A 16,129-nucleotide genomic window follows, 5' to 3' on the forward strand; every position below is an offset into this window, starting at 1 on the left:
CTATATGTGGGGGTTTCACATATAATTATGCAGATATACATATATATATATTTGTGTAGATAGACGTGTATAGCATTTGTACATGTGAACAAACTCCTGATCCACTCAGTACAACATACCAGACCATAAGCACAGGTAATAAGGGTGGAGGCACGAATGAGGGACACCTGGTAATTACTGCTATGTAACATCCCCAGCCCTAAGGATATGCTGTGCAATCCACTATCCAGCACATGCAGTACGTGACGTCAGGACCCTCAACAACACAGCTACAATGCTCCAACAGTAATCCAAGTCACCTGTACATGTCAGGGCAATATCTGTAACATATCATGCAGAAATGTCAGACTACTGTAGGGAATGTGCAATGTGGAAGGGGTACACTACAACGGTACAGATATGCACACACATCCAGTATGTTCAGGTATACACACACATATATATATATATATATATATATATATATATATAAAGATATATATATATATATATATATATATATATATATATATATATATATTGATAAGATATATGAGATATATAGGTACATACACATGTACACAGACAAAAGGTACATATGTAGAAGTAGTGTGGGTGTACTGGGTGCAAAGTATATCCCACAGCCACAAGCCCTGTAACTGGTACCTGTGACATGTGTAGTGTGGCAACCATTCCCACAAAGGGAATACTTACATTACACATATACCCACTCACAATTCAAAGGACATGAGATGACACACAGGTATGTATACACAGACAATCTTTATTGGTGTATTTTACAATAATGTATGCCATTACTTACTGTACATAGATATGGACTTATCAGTGAGGAATGCAAGGCCCACACAAAACAGTAGATGCAGACAGTGCGGATATATAACATACTATGCTGTCCAGGCCAAGACCTTCAATTCGTACAACTGTAGACAAAAGATTTGCTGTCAAGGTAAGTAACAACAAACAATAACAGATGTAGTTCAGCATCCTCCAGTTACACCCTGTAGTCAAGGCCTAGGGGGACATTTATTACCTGTGGTAATGTCTATGTATTGGTCACATGTATGGACTCTGACCAACAAATGTTGTGGGAGTCCACGATATGACTGGGATAATAGCAGTAATGCTAGTGGTAAAGAATGATAGGCCATTCCCGAACAACTACTCACTCTGTCTGTAGATCTGGAACCTCTTACGATTGTGATGTTGGCCTGTGTCTGCAAGCCCTGCTGTAATAGGTACTGCAACCTGCCATCTGTAACACTGCTGCCCACATACAGGAAGGATGTCCTCCATACTAGAAAGGTGAAGGGACAATGCCCACATGACTCAGCAATTTATAGTACTGGGTTGCCATGACAGACAGTGGTTAAGTGAATCACTACACAGCAGGCTGCACGCAGTTAGTAACTGTTGCACACTGATTGGTGCAGAGCCCATCACCTGATCATGTGCATCACCAACAAAAGCCATGCTGCAATCCATTCAAACCAACTCAATCTAGTGGAGAGCGAGAGAGAGGGAATAAAAAGATAAAATTAAACACACACACAATGGGAAAAAAGAAAACCTACAAGCCAAAACCGGGAAGGTGTCACACCCGTCCTAAAAAAAAGGGTATGTAAAACACAACTGTATGTAATTTAATGTAATATGTGATATAGATTAATAGGATATATGATGTTGAATATTTGATATGTGTCATCTGTAGTTGTCCCTGTAATGATGTTCTGCGGAACAACCACTCTGGACAATACTGTCTGTCCCTGTAGGCAGTGGGACATACCCGCCAACTTTGCAGATCAGCAATGAGTGACAAAGATGTCAGTCATAATATTTGTGTGTGTTATGTTAGTGTGGACCAGGGTTGCCAGATTTCCAGCACCCCAGGTAGGGACAAAAAAGAAGAAGAAGGTCTCTCACAGCAATTCGGCAACTGAAGAGAGTTCCACATTAAAGAACTGAGCTCACTCAGTAGCTCTGCACTAAACACAGAGCTTCTCATGTTTAATGCATTGCAGTTCCGCATTCAACACAAGTAGCTCCATGGTTAGCGATTTTTGATTGGCCCGTATACCGGCATATGGGCCAATCAAAAATTGCTAAACACGGAGCTTCTCGTGTTTAATGTGGAACACAAGAAGCTCCGTGTTTAGCAATTTTTGATTGGCCCGTATGCCAGGTATACGGGACAATCAAAAAAAAAAACAAAGCGGAGGCTGGACGGGATTTAAACCAGCAGGGCGGGACTCGGGATCAGGCTGCTGATCTCGGGACAGTCCCGCCCAAATAGGGACGTCTGGCAACCCTGGTGTGGACAATAGCTGGTGGTGGAAGTACTACCGTCATGATAGTCACATGAGTGTCAGAGCAAACCACTTGCAGGACAGTCATGTTAATGTGTAATGTAGGGTCTACCTGACAACGCCGAAAGCTGACAATGCCGATGATGAGAACACCGACACCAGAAGATCGAAAAGTGAGATGACCGATGTATGAAAACTCCGACGCTGAGAACACGGACATGTGAAAAGGCTGTGTAAGTATGTGGTAGTGACGGATGTTAGGGTTAGGGTGTGAGTAAGGTAAGTGTGTGATATTGATGGACTCTAGGGATAGGGGTGGGTTAAGTGAGTTAGGGTTAGGGCGTGGGTTAGGTGAGTGTGCGATAGTGACAGTCTTTAGGGTTAGGGGCGGGTTAAGTGAGTTAGGGTTAAGGTGTGGGTTAGGTGAGTGTGCGATAGTGACAGTCTTTAGGGTTAGGGGCGGGTTAAGTGAGTTAGGGTTAGGGCGCGGGTTAGGTGAGTGTGCGATAGTGACGGACCTTAGGGTTAGGGTTTGGGTTATGGTTATAGATAGTTGTCTATGTAAGGTTTAGTGTGGGTTTGTAAGGATTCTGGTGTGCTTGTGTTGTGTGTGTGCTTTTTGGACAGGGGATTTGTTTTGTTTGTTGATTGTCGGGATTGTGGTGTGTCGGGCATGTGAGGTTTCGTGTTTGTGATCTTTCGGTCATGTGGTGTTGGTGATTTCGTTGTCGGTGTTGTAGTGCGTCGGTGTTGTCAGGTAGATCCATAATGTAGCATGCACAAATGCTATAGGTGTATAATAGGCGCACCAGCAATCTCACACCATATATACCACCCTAATGTTAGTCTGTGTTCACATGTGACACCTGTCTGTGTTGCAGCAAGGCAGAACAGTGCAGCTGTGAATGAAAGACAGTTACAGAATGCGGACCAGATGGCTGTATGTACTCCACATATAGATAAATATCTGTGTGATACAGAATGTGACATGTATGTGTACAGATACACAGACATTCATATAGACATAGGTATATCAACAACGTGCAATATATATCTACACTTATATGTACATAGATGTATATTTATACACATATATATAGTGGCACTGACAATAGCATGCAGGTGAAATAGTCTGTAACAGGCCAGCAAACATAAGTGACCCAACAGGGAGCATGGCTACAAACACATAGCACAAAGCAGGGCACATACACATAGCACAAAGCTGTCCCAATGGTAGGTAAGCAGCTGACATAACAATTGCATTCTGTGAACTGTTTGTTGTAGCTGATATGGTGGAGGGAGACAAATATGTGTATTAAGAACTTTGGTAACCCTGCTGTATGGGTGGCTCAGACCTGTTTCCATCTTTATGTCTTCCAGGAAACATCCAAATGAAGAGCCAGCAGACTGTGATGAGCTGTGAAGATTATTTATTATAAAAAGCACATAGGCAAACAGACCAGTTTCGGCATGACAAAATGTAATAGCCTTCCTCATTGTTAAGTTTAGACCATAAAGCACTGTGCTTAAATACCTGATGGCTGTACCAATAAGCCATGTCATTGGTTAGTTAATTATAAGTATTCATTTAATCCAGGTGAGAATAAAGCACCTAATTTAATGAGCCACTTTTTTCTTTAGAGTCCAAAAGACTATGCCAACCTCCTTTATTTGTCTTATTTCCTAATATTTTGTCAATGATGGTAAATCTGAAGATAGCATTTGGATGTGTAATGGTATATTTATATAGGGCACTTGTGGGTTTCCTATTTCTGATACTACTTAGGTGTTCTGAGATACGTATGTGCAGGGGTCAGGATGTCTGTTCCACGTTAAAGGCATGGCATGCACAGGTTGCCAAATATATGAGCCAATCTGACCCACAATTGGCAAAAAAAAGGTATATCATAAACCTGTCCGGTATTAGTACTTGTAAATTCCTTAGTTTTGCTAACCAACTTACAATGTGTGCAATGTCCACATGGCACACATCCTGTCAATAGATCCCCAATCATGGTCCTCTGGGCCCCATCCCTGTTTGGCTGATGACTGTGTTTATAATGGCTCAACTGGGAATTCATATTCCTGCTTCTCCTGAAGGAGAACTGACAACTCTCTTTTAATATAGATGCTAAGAAACCATCTGCCCTCAAGATATTCCAGTGTCTCTGAACTATATCTAATAAGATAGACATCTGTATTGTGGTCATAAGTAGTCAAGAGCCAAAGATTGGGATTCTTATTAGTTGGTTTAACTTTATACTTAAGCATATCCTGTCTGTTCATTTTTGATGCCCAGTTACTTGCACTTAAGACATGGTCCATAGGATATCCTCTGTTGCAGAATCTGATGGTGAGGTCATCCCTATAGTGTCTGAAGTCCTCAGACTTGGAGCATATCCTTTTCATTCGTAAATATTTTGACCTAGGGATATTCTTGCATATGTGTAGAGGGTGGAAGCTGGAAGCATGGAGAAGGGAGTTGTACTGAGGGTACTTCCTATATACGTGGGTAGCTAAGGTGTGGTCAGCATTCATACTGACCAGCACATCCAAACACGTGATGTGCTGTGAGTGAAAAGTAGCTGTAAACTCTAAGCCCCATTTATTTTCATTTAAGTAGTTGACAAATTCCCTCAAATACAACTCATCACTTCTCCATACCTTCCAGCAGTCATCCAAGGATCTTCTCCAGATATCAATTTTGTTTAAATATATGTTACGAAGAGGGTCATATATAATAAATTCCTCCATATATGCCATGAATAAATCAGCATAGATGGGGGCAAATGATGCCCCCATCGCCGTCCCCTTTATTTGTCAGAGACACTGGTCCCCATAAAAGAAAACATTATTGGTCAGAATATATTTGGCAGGCCTAATAATGAACATATTCATACCTCATCTATATAATTCAGATTTATTAAGCCAGTAATCAGGGGCCTTCAAACCTGCCCAATGAGGTATATTTGTATAAAGAGTGGATACATCTAGGGTACATAGTAACCAGCCTGGTTCTAATTGGTTGTCGGAAATAATCTGGAGGAATTCAATGGTGTCACAAAGTCTAGATGTTACCCATTGTAATAGAGGCTTAAGCTTTATAGTTAAATATTGTGATAGGGGTTCAGTAATGGATCCCCTTCCTGAAACAATGGGTCTCCCAGGAGGATACTCAGCATCCTTATGAATTTTTGGGAGAAAATAAATGTATTGGCTAGAAGGGTCTTGTATAGTTAGATTTTTTATATTCTTGTTCAGAAATAATACCTTCTTCCATAGCCTCTATCAGAAAGGACTTAATTTCTCCCCAAAATTTATGGGAGGGATCCAAAGGCATCTTCATATAATACCTCGCATATCCCAACTGCCTCAGAGCCTCATTGTTGTATTGTTCCGAATTCATGACCACCACTGCTCCCCCTTGTCCGCAGCCAATAAAACCAGGTCTTTATTGTTAACCAAACCCTTTAGAGCCTTCTGTTCCATCTTTGAGAGATTTTTGGGTTTTGGTATGACTTCCTTATAGTTGTAATGCAAGTCCTTGAGGACTGATGTCTGAACATATACACATTAGGGTGCATGGGCGGATTAATCTTAGATTTATGATATATAAATTCTTCCTGCTTGCCATCACTATCTGAATCCTTAAAAAAACTTTTTAAGTTTAACAACCTGCAGAATGCCATCACATCGTGTACCAACTGATCTTCCAGCACAAAAAAATAGGGATAAAATGTAATCCTTTGTTTTGTACCTTTATTTCAATATCCACCAACTGTACATTGGAAAGATTTAAAACATTGTTCAACTCAGTTATGTCCAGGTCATAAGTTCCATTAATGTCTCTATCTGGTTTGTTTTTCCTATGTTTTCTACCCCCTTAACCTGCATTGATCTAAAAGGTGGGCCCTCTTAGATAGGGGTGAATCCCCCTGATGCTGTATATCAAGATCAGTGTTGGATGATGTTTCCACCCCTGATGTTTCATTATTGGAGCTAAGAGAACTTGACCAGTTTAAAATGGATCTGTGTCTCCTATGTTTACCCCCCATTCTGGTGGTATTATAAAACCTGACCTGCTTGTTCAACCGAAAAAATTGGGTTTCCCTCTCATAATCTGTGATATCCTTTTGGTATTTTTAACCTTTTTTGCTTTCTGATATTGTTCCAGATTTATCAGGTCCTTGGATAATTTTCCCCACATATCTGATATACCAGTTCCCCCTTGAATGATTGAGCTGTTTCACACAGCTTCACAAGTTATATCATTTCAGACTCAATTGTCCTTTCATAATAATCCAGTACTATCTTAACAAAACCATGGGAGCCTGTTTTGGGGTTATAGCCCATTCCTCCATTAATTCTGCATCACTTCTGGCCACCATGGGTTGTAAACAAACCCTCAAACCTCTAGGAACCAAATTCTTGGCTATATAGACCTTAAAAAGTTTGGTGTGCCAACCATTGGTCCTTAAGGTACACATAGATTTGATTAGATGTTGGAAATGATTTTCACTACCCAGAGTCCCAGTATTTAAGGAAGATCCCTGACTATGTTGCTCATCATTGCCCAGACCAAAACCCCCCAGGTCATCTTTATCCACAGATAATCCCTTTAACAATTTAGTTAATTCCATTATGGAAAATGACCACTCAGGAACAGTTAATATCTAGTATAAAGTATGGTGATTTGTGATATAAATATACCAAAAGGTATATAGAAATATATCTGTAAGTAATAGCTGGTGTGCAAAAAATGTTTCAGATAATCTTAAAAGTGCAAAGTATTTTCACCAATCCAAATTTTTACAGTACTTACGGAACTATCCTATAACCACCTTTCAAAAGCATATGGTGTGGAAACCCTTGCTTATGTCTCAATATGTCCTGCTACTTTCCTTGTGTTGTGGTCCCAAATTCCACATTGTTCAAACCACTATCTAACACCAAGGAACTATAATAATCCTTCCCTAAGGACAAAAATCCAGCCCTAAAAGGCTTGATTTTGTATCAAGCAATGTTGCTCACATCTAAATCGGTTATAAGGTTGTCCGAGTGAATATACAGATAAAAGGCACTGTCAGCCAAGATCACAGAGATAACCTATATTATAAAAATTCCTTGTACAACAATCCAAAAATCTTGGAATATTGAATATATCCTAGTTTAACTGTTCCTGAGGGCAATTTAAATAAAGTAACCAATTATATAATAAAGGCTAAATAGATGTGCAATGGCATCAGGGAAGCTCCCCAATGTTGACACCTTTATAATATACAGGAACAGGGCTAACCAAGCACCAGCAATATATATTCAAAAATGTATATAGACCCTTTTGTCACCTTCAAATCATAAGTGACCAAGCCCAAAAAATACTTTTTGTGAGTTTGAGTAGGACAAAACACCCAATAATGACATGCAGTAAAAAGAGTGAGAACAAAATAGTTAGAATGTTATACACATAATACATCTTGTACCTGCATTAATCTGCAAGAATCACAATATATAATGCAAAAAGGTTATCAAATTGTTGTAAAGACCACATCTTGAAAGGGGATCCAATGTGAAAATTGTAAGGTCCTTAAGTATCAACTACAACTGGGTAGGAACAAAATAGTACAAATGTTCATGAGTATTCCAATGTCAGCTCGGAAGTATTATTCTCCATACAAACAAATGTCCCAATATATAGAAGGTTTAAACATTTTGGTGTGGGCCCCAACCAAAGTAACTCACACGGCCCTTCCAATCTGAAAAGAATGTTCGAAAACAGTTCCATCCATCACGTTACCCAAATGTGACTGAAATAGCTAACCCTTTTTTAATCTCTGCACAAAGATTATGTATTGACATTTTCCATCAAATAGCCAATCTCCTTGTTAGCAACAGGTTCAGCACATTTATAATGAAATAAAAAAGTTTTAGTCTGCCCATGCAGAAAAAATATCTAGATGATGAAGTTCAAGGGCTAAAACCTGAAATCCCTTAGGAATATTTGAAAGCGCCAGTTCAGTTGCTCACATTACCCAAATTGGCTTCACTAACAAGTCCAGATAAAAAATACGCCCATAAAGACTAATAAGTGAAAAAAATCACATCTGTATATAGTTTCAGTCACACTTCTGGTATTTCAACTGAACAAAAACCTAACTACTGATGGTGATTACAGAGCATGAGTTACTTGTAAACCAAAAACCAAGACAGGAAACATTCTCACTTCATGATCCGATAGATCTAACGTACAGACCGAATTATCAGTGGAAAAGCCCCATACAGTTCCAAATACCAATCTTCCCAATGCTCAGTCCAATGAAGTGGTTAGAAAAAAAGTGGATCCAAACCAAAAGATAAAAAATCATCCAAGACAGGCATGATACACAGCACATCAAACAGCTAAACATCCAGGCCGACAGCAGGAACAAAAGGACCCAAAGTGAAACCAGAGAGAATCCTGCACGTAAGGCAACTGCACAGCTCAAAAACAAAGTCCAAACATCCAAATGAAGAGCCAGCAGACTGTGAGGAGCTGTGAGAATTATTTATTATAAAAAGCACATAGGCAAACAGATCGGTTTTGGCTTGACAAAATTTAACAGCCTTCCTCAGTGTTAAGTTTAGATCATAAACCGCTGCGCTTAAATACCTGATGGCTGTACCAATAAGCCATGTCATTGGTTAATTAATTATATGTATTCATTTAATCCAGGTGAGAATAAAACACCTAATTTAATTATCCACTTTTTTCTTTAGAGTTCAAAAGACTATGCCAACCTCCTTTATTTCTCTTATTTCCTAATATTAGGAACAGCCTTACATGCAGGATTCTCTCTGGTTTCACTTTGGGTCCTTTTGTTCCTGCTGTGGGCCTGGACATTTAGCTGTTTGATGTGCTGTGTATCAAACCTGTCTTGGATGATTTTTTTATCTTTTGGTTTGGATCCACTTTTTTTCTAACCACTTCATTGGATTGAGCATTGGGAAGATTGGTATTTGGATGTGTATGGGGCTTTTCCACTGATAATTCGGTCTGTATGTTAGATCTATCGGATCATGAAGCGAGAACGTTTCCTGTCATAGTTTTTGGCTTACAAGTAACTCATGCTCTGCAATCACCATCAGTATGAATGTTTTTCATTCAGTTGAAATACCAGAAGTGTGACTGAAACTATATACAGATGTGATGTTCTCACTTATTAGTCTTTATGGGCATATTTTTTATCTGGACTTGTAATCAAAGCCAATTTGGGCAAGGTGAGCAACGGAACTGGCGCTTTCAAATATTCCTAAGGGGTTTCAGGTTTTAGCCATTGAACTTCATCATCTAGATATTTTTTCTGCATGTGCAGACTAAAACCTTTTTTGTTTCATTATAAATGTGCTGAACCTGTTGCTAACAAGGGGATTGGTTATATGATGTAAAACGTCGATATTTGATCTTTGTGTGAAGATTAAAGAAGGTTAGCTATTTCAGTCATATTTGGGTAACGGTGGATGGAACTGTTTTCAAACATTTTTTTCAATTTGGAAGGGCTGTGTGAGTTACTTTGGTTGGGGCCCACGCCAAAACATTGAAACCTTCTATATATTGGGACATTTGTTTGGATGGAGAATAATATTTCCAAGCTGACATTGGAATACTCATGAACATTTAGACTATTTTGTTCCTACCCAATTGTAGTTGATACTTATGGACCTTACAGTTTTCACATTGGATCCCCTTTCTAGATGTGGTGTTTACAACAATTTGATAACCTTTTTGCATTATATATTGTGATTCTTGCAGGTTAATGCAGGTACAAGATGTATTATGTGTTTAACATTCTAACTATTTTGTTCTCACTCTTTTTACTGCATGTCATTATTGGATGTTTTGTCCTACTCAAACTCACAAATAGTATTTTTTGGGCTTGGTTACTTATGATTTGAAGTTGACAAAAGGGTTGATATAGATTTTTGAATATATATTACAGGTGCTTGGTTAGCCCTGTTCCTGTATATTATAAGGGTGTCAACATTGGGGAACTTCCCTGACGCCATTGCACATCTGTTTTGCCTTTATTATATAATTGGTTACTTTATTTATATTGCCTTTGGGGACAGTTAAACTAGGATATATTCAATATTCCAAGATTTTTGGATTGTTGTACAAGGAATTTTTACAATATAGATTATCTCTGTGATCTTGGCTGACAGTGCCTTTTATCTGTATATTCACTCGGACAACCTTATAACCAATTTGGATGTGAGCAACATTGCTTGATATAAAACCAAGCCTTTTATGTCTGGATTTTTGTCCTTAGGGAAGGGCTATTATGGTTCCTTGGTGTTGGAATTTAGGACCACAACACAAGGAATGTAGTAGGACCTATTGAGACATAAGCAAGGGTTGCCACACCATATGCTTTTGGAAGGTGGTTATAGGATGGCTCCATAAGTACTGTAAAAATTTGGATTGGTGAAAATACTTTGCACTTTTAAGATTATTTGAAACATTTTTTGGCATGCCAGCTATTATTTACAGATATATTTCTATATACCTTTTGGTATATTTATATCGCCAACCACCATACTTTATACTAGTTATTAATTGTTCCTGAGTGGTCATTTTCCATCATGGAATTAACTAAATTGTTAAAGGGATTATCTGTGGATAAAGATGACCTGGGGGGTTTTGGTCTGGGCAATGATGAGCAACATTTTCAGGGACCTTCCTTAAATGCTGGTGCTCTGGGTTGTGAAAATCATTTCCAACATCTAACCAAATCTATGAGTACCTTAAGGACCAATGTTTGGCTCGCCAAACTTTTTAAGGCCTATATAGCCAAGAATTTGGTTCCTAGAGGTTTGAGGGTTTGTTTACAACCCATGTTGGCCAAAATTGTTGCAGAATTAAAGGAGGAATGGGCTAAAACACAACAACAGGCCTCCATGGATTTTGTTAAGATACTACTGGATTATTATGAAAGGACAATTGAGTCTAAAATGATAGAACTTGTGAAGCTGTTTGAAACAGCTCAATCATTCCAGAAGGAACCAGTATATCAGACATGTATGGATAAATTATCCAAGGACCTGATGAATCTAGAACAATATCTGAAAGCAAAAAAGGTTAAAAAATATCAAAGGGATATCACAGATTATGAGAGGGGGAACCCAGTTTTCTAGGGTTAACAAACAGGTCAGGTTTAATGGTACCCCCAGAATGGAGGGTAAATGTAAGAGACACAAATCCATTTTTAAGCGGTCAAGTTTCCTTAATTCCAATAATGAAACATCAGGGGATGAAACATCATCCAACACTGATCTTGATATAGAGGACCAGGGGGATTCACCCCTATCTAAGAGGGACCACCTTTAGATCAAGGCAGATTGGGGGGGTAGAAAACATAGGAAAAGCAAGCCAGATTGAGACATTAATGGAACTTATGACCCGGACATAACTGTGTTGAACAATGTTTTAAATATTTCCAATGTGCAGTTGACGGATGTTGAAAAAAGGTACTAAACAAAGGATTAAATTTTATCCCTATTTTTTTGTGCTGGAAGATCAGTTGGCACAAGATGTGTGGCATTCTGCAGGTTGTTAAACTTAAGAAGTTTTTTTAATTATTCAGATGGTGATGACAAGCAGGAAGAATTTATATATCATAAATCTAAGATTAATCCGCCCATGCACCCTAATGTGTTTATGTTTCAGACATCAATCCTCAAGGACTTGCATTACAACTATAAGGAAGTCATACCAAAACCCAATAATCTCTCAAAGATGGAACAGAAGGCTCTAATGGGTTTGGTTAACAATAAAGACCTGGTTTTATTGGCTGCGGACAATGGGGGAGCAGTGGTGGTCATGAATTGGGAACAATACAACAATGAGGCTCTGAGGCAGTTGGGATATGCGAGGTATTATATGAAGATGCCTTTGGATCCCTCCCATAAATTTTGGGGAGAAATTAAGTCCTTTCTGATAGAGGCTATGGAAGAAGGTATTATTTCTGAACAAGAACATAAAAATCTAACTATACAAGAACCTTCTAGCCAATGCATTTATTTTCTCCCAAAAATTCATAAGGATGCTGAGCATCCTCCTGGGAAACCCATTGTTTCAGGAAGGGGATCCATTACTGAACCCCTATCACAATATTTAACTATAAAGCTTAAGCCTCTATTACAATGGGTAAGATCTAGACTTCGTGACACCACTGAATTCTTCCAGATTATTGCCAACAACCAATCAGAACCAGGCTGGTTACTATGTACCCTAGCTGTATCCACTCTTTATACAAATATACCTCATTGGGCAGGTTTGGAGGCCCTTGATTTTTGGCTTAAAAAATCTGAACTATATAGACCAGGTATGAATACATTCATTATTAGGCTCACTGAATTTATCCTGACCAAGAATGTTTTCTTTTATGGGGACCAGTGTTTCTGGCAAATAAAGAGGACAGCAATGACGGCATCATTTGCCCCCATCTACGCTGATTTAGTCATGGCATATGTGGAGGAATTTATTATATATGACCCTCTTCATAACATATATTTAAATAAAATTGATATCTGAAGAAGATTTTTGGACGACTGCTGGATGTTATGGAGAAGTGATGAGTTGTATTTGAGGGAATTTGTCAACTACTTAAATGAAAATAAATGGGGCTTGAAGTTTACAGCTACTTTTTACACTCAGCACATCACATTTTTGGATGTGCTGGTCAGTAGGAATGCTGACCACACCTTAGCTACCCAAGTATATAGGAAGTTCACTCAGTACAATTCCCTTCTCCATGCCTCCAGCTTTCACCCTCCACACATATGCAACAATATCCCTAGGTCCCAATATTTACAAATGAAGAGGATATGCTCTTAGCCCGAGGACTTCAGACACTATTGGGATGACCTCCCCATCAGATTCCACAACATAGTATATCCTATGGGCCATGTCTTAAGTGCAAGTAACTAGGCATCAAAAATGGACAGACAGGATATGCTTAAGTATAAAGATAAACCAACTAATAGGAATCCCAATCTTCGGCTCTTGACTACTTATGGCCGCAGTATAGACATCTTATTAGATAAAGTTCAGAGACACTGGAATATCTTGGAGGCAGATGATTTCTTAGCATCTATATTAAAAGAGAGTTGTCAGTTCTCCTTCAGGAGAGGCAGGAATATGAATTCCCAGTTGAGCCATTATAAACACAATCATCAGCCAAACAGGGTTGGGGCCCAGAGGACCATGATTGGGGATCTATTGACAGGATGTGTGCCATGTGCACATTGCACACATTGTACGTCGGTTAGCAAAACTAAGGAATTTACAAGTACTAATACTGGACAGGTTTATGATATAACTTTTTTGCCAATTGTGGGTTAGATTGGCTCATATATTTGGTAACCTGTACATGCCATGCCTTTTATGTGGGACAGACATCCAGACCCCTGCACATACATATCTCAGAGCACCTAAGTGGTATTAGGAATAGGAAACCCACAAGTGCCCTATATAAATATACCATTACACATCCAAATGCTATCTTCAGATTTACCATCATTGACAAAATATTAGGAAATAAGACAAATAAAGGAGGTTGGCATAGTCTTTTGGACTCTAAAGAAAAAAAAAGTGGATCGTTAAATTAGGTGCTTTATTCTCACCTGGATTAAATGAATACTTATAATTAACTACCCAATGACATGGCTTATTGGTACAGCTATCAGATACTTAAGCACAGTGCTTTAGGGTCTAAACTTAACACTGAGGAAGGCTGTTAAATTTTGTCAAGCCAAAACTGGTCTGTTTGCCTATGTGCATTTTATAATAAATAATCTTCACAACTCATCACAGTCTGCTGGCTCTTCATTTGGATGTTTGGACTTTGTTTTTGAGCCGTGCAGTTGCCTTATGTGCAGGATTCTCTCTGGTTTCACTTCCAGGGAACATGTCACATAGTCGTCTGCCCGCATACAGCATCGCTGAGACAGAGGTTATTATCAACCACCTGTTACAGCACTATGAACTGCTATTTGGGCAGACAGCCCATGACCAGCAGGAAAAGACCGCCCTGTGGAATGAGCTAGTCCACTGGGTCAATGATATTGGACTGCATAACCGCAGCTATGAGCAGGTCTGGCATCATTGCACTGACCTTCTTCGCCATGTATATCGGCATGCAGCTGCCGTAAGGGGGAGCCACCTCGTAACAGGGGGGGGCAACCCACCCATCCACCCCTCACCCATGTGGAGGAGCTTTTCAGCAGCCTTCTGGAACCTGGCCACCTGCAGCAACAATACCTGGCAGGGCACCATTTGGAGGTGGGTACCAACGACACACCAGCTGAGATGCATGCAGGTAAGGCCCCAGGGCACATCGGTTCACAACTCTTGTGTATGCATCTGCATCTGTACAGGTACATCATGCAAATCTGAGATGTTATACACATAGTCTGATGCTGTGTAGTAGTAATAAACAGTTGTGTATAAGCTGTAATATTGTGGAATTCTACTGTTGATGTAACATAATGCTGCACTCACCTTTTATGAATGCCACAGCTGTGGCCACTGACGTCAACTTTCTCACACTCCTATGTAGGTCCCTCCAGGATACTACCATGGCAGCAGCCCATAGCTGTTGAGTATAGTTTGTGTTCATGCATGATGATACACTGGGAATGTAATAGCTCTGGGATATCCCATGCACACATCTAACTCACCTATCCATAATGCATGCTGTAAATGTTCATGTTTTGTTGCTGTGAAATGCACTGAATCACAGTAGAGACCATGTTGGGGCATTGGAAGAGTACAACAGACACATGCAAGATAACTAACATCCTGTCAATGTGCAATGTGTCCACAGGGATGTGAAGTATGGCAGGACAGATGGCCTACAGTAGGGACATGTGTGAATCAACACCACCATGGCTGCAGCTGCACACATCATGTTAAGTGAATGTGGTAGACGTAACCTTGACCCCATAGCACTCATGACAGCAAGGTGTGCACTCCAAGGGATGTGCACATGGGTAGACCTTGCAACCATGCAGAGGTCTGGGACATGTGTAGGGCACCCCCCACAGCCATGGTAATGTCTGCTGGTTGTCAGTGTAATAGTCTTGTACTGGTCATACATGTACTGCTGATGTTGTGATCTGTAATGCAGACATCAGGCATTCACAAATGATAGCTGTTGACATATCATCCCAGGTATAAGTTGTTATAACACATAGGGGCTGTGAGCAGTGGAGCTGGCATAACCAACACAGTACTACATATGCAGCAATAATTTCTACACCTGTGAGGTATGGTGCACAGTACAAGGCAGTGTGCATAACAGGTCCACAGTAACACTTTGTACATGGGTGCAGTGTTAACAAGAGGAAGGGCCATCACCTACCAACACAGCCTATGCTTCACACACATGTATACTGCTGCTAGCATGAAGTCACTATAGTTGCACAGCATGCTGTTGAGCACCATATGTAATGCATGTTGACAGAAGGGTAATGGGAGGACTGTGTGTACAAATGTTGTGCAAATCCACATGTAGGAGTGTGGTGTGTGTGTGTGTGTGTGTGTGTGTGTGTGTGTCTCAATTGTGTTTGGAAGTGCAATCTAGTGGAGTGTGGATGATGCATGTCAGATATGTGTGCAAGTGTGTGTTTGTGTGTGTGTGTGTGTGTGTGTGTGTGTGTGTGTGTGTGTGTGTGTGTGTGTGTGTGTGTGCGTGTGTGTGTATGTATGTCCATGTATGCACAGGCAATAGTGGGATTGACCACATGGCAGTACTTACCCTTGGGATTGTGCTGTACATGTACATGAAGTG

This window comes from Protopterus annectens, chromosome 3.part1 (assembly GCF_019279795.1).
Source record: "Protopterus annectens isolate FY-2018-M chromosome 3.part1, PAN1.0, whole genome shotgun sequence".
In the NCBI taxonomy this organism is placed as follows: Eukaryota; Metazoa; Chordata; order Ceratodontiformes; family Protopteridae; genus Protopterus; species Protopterus annectens.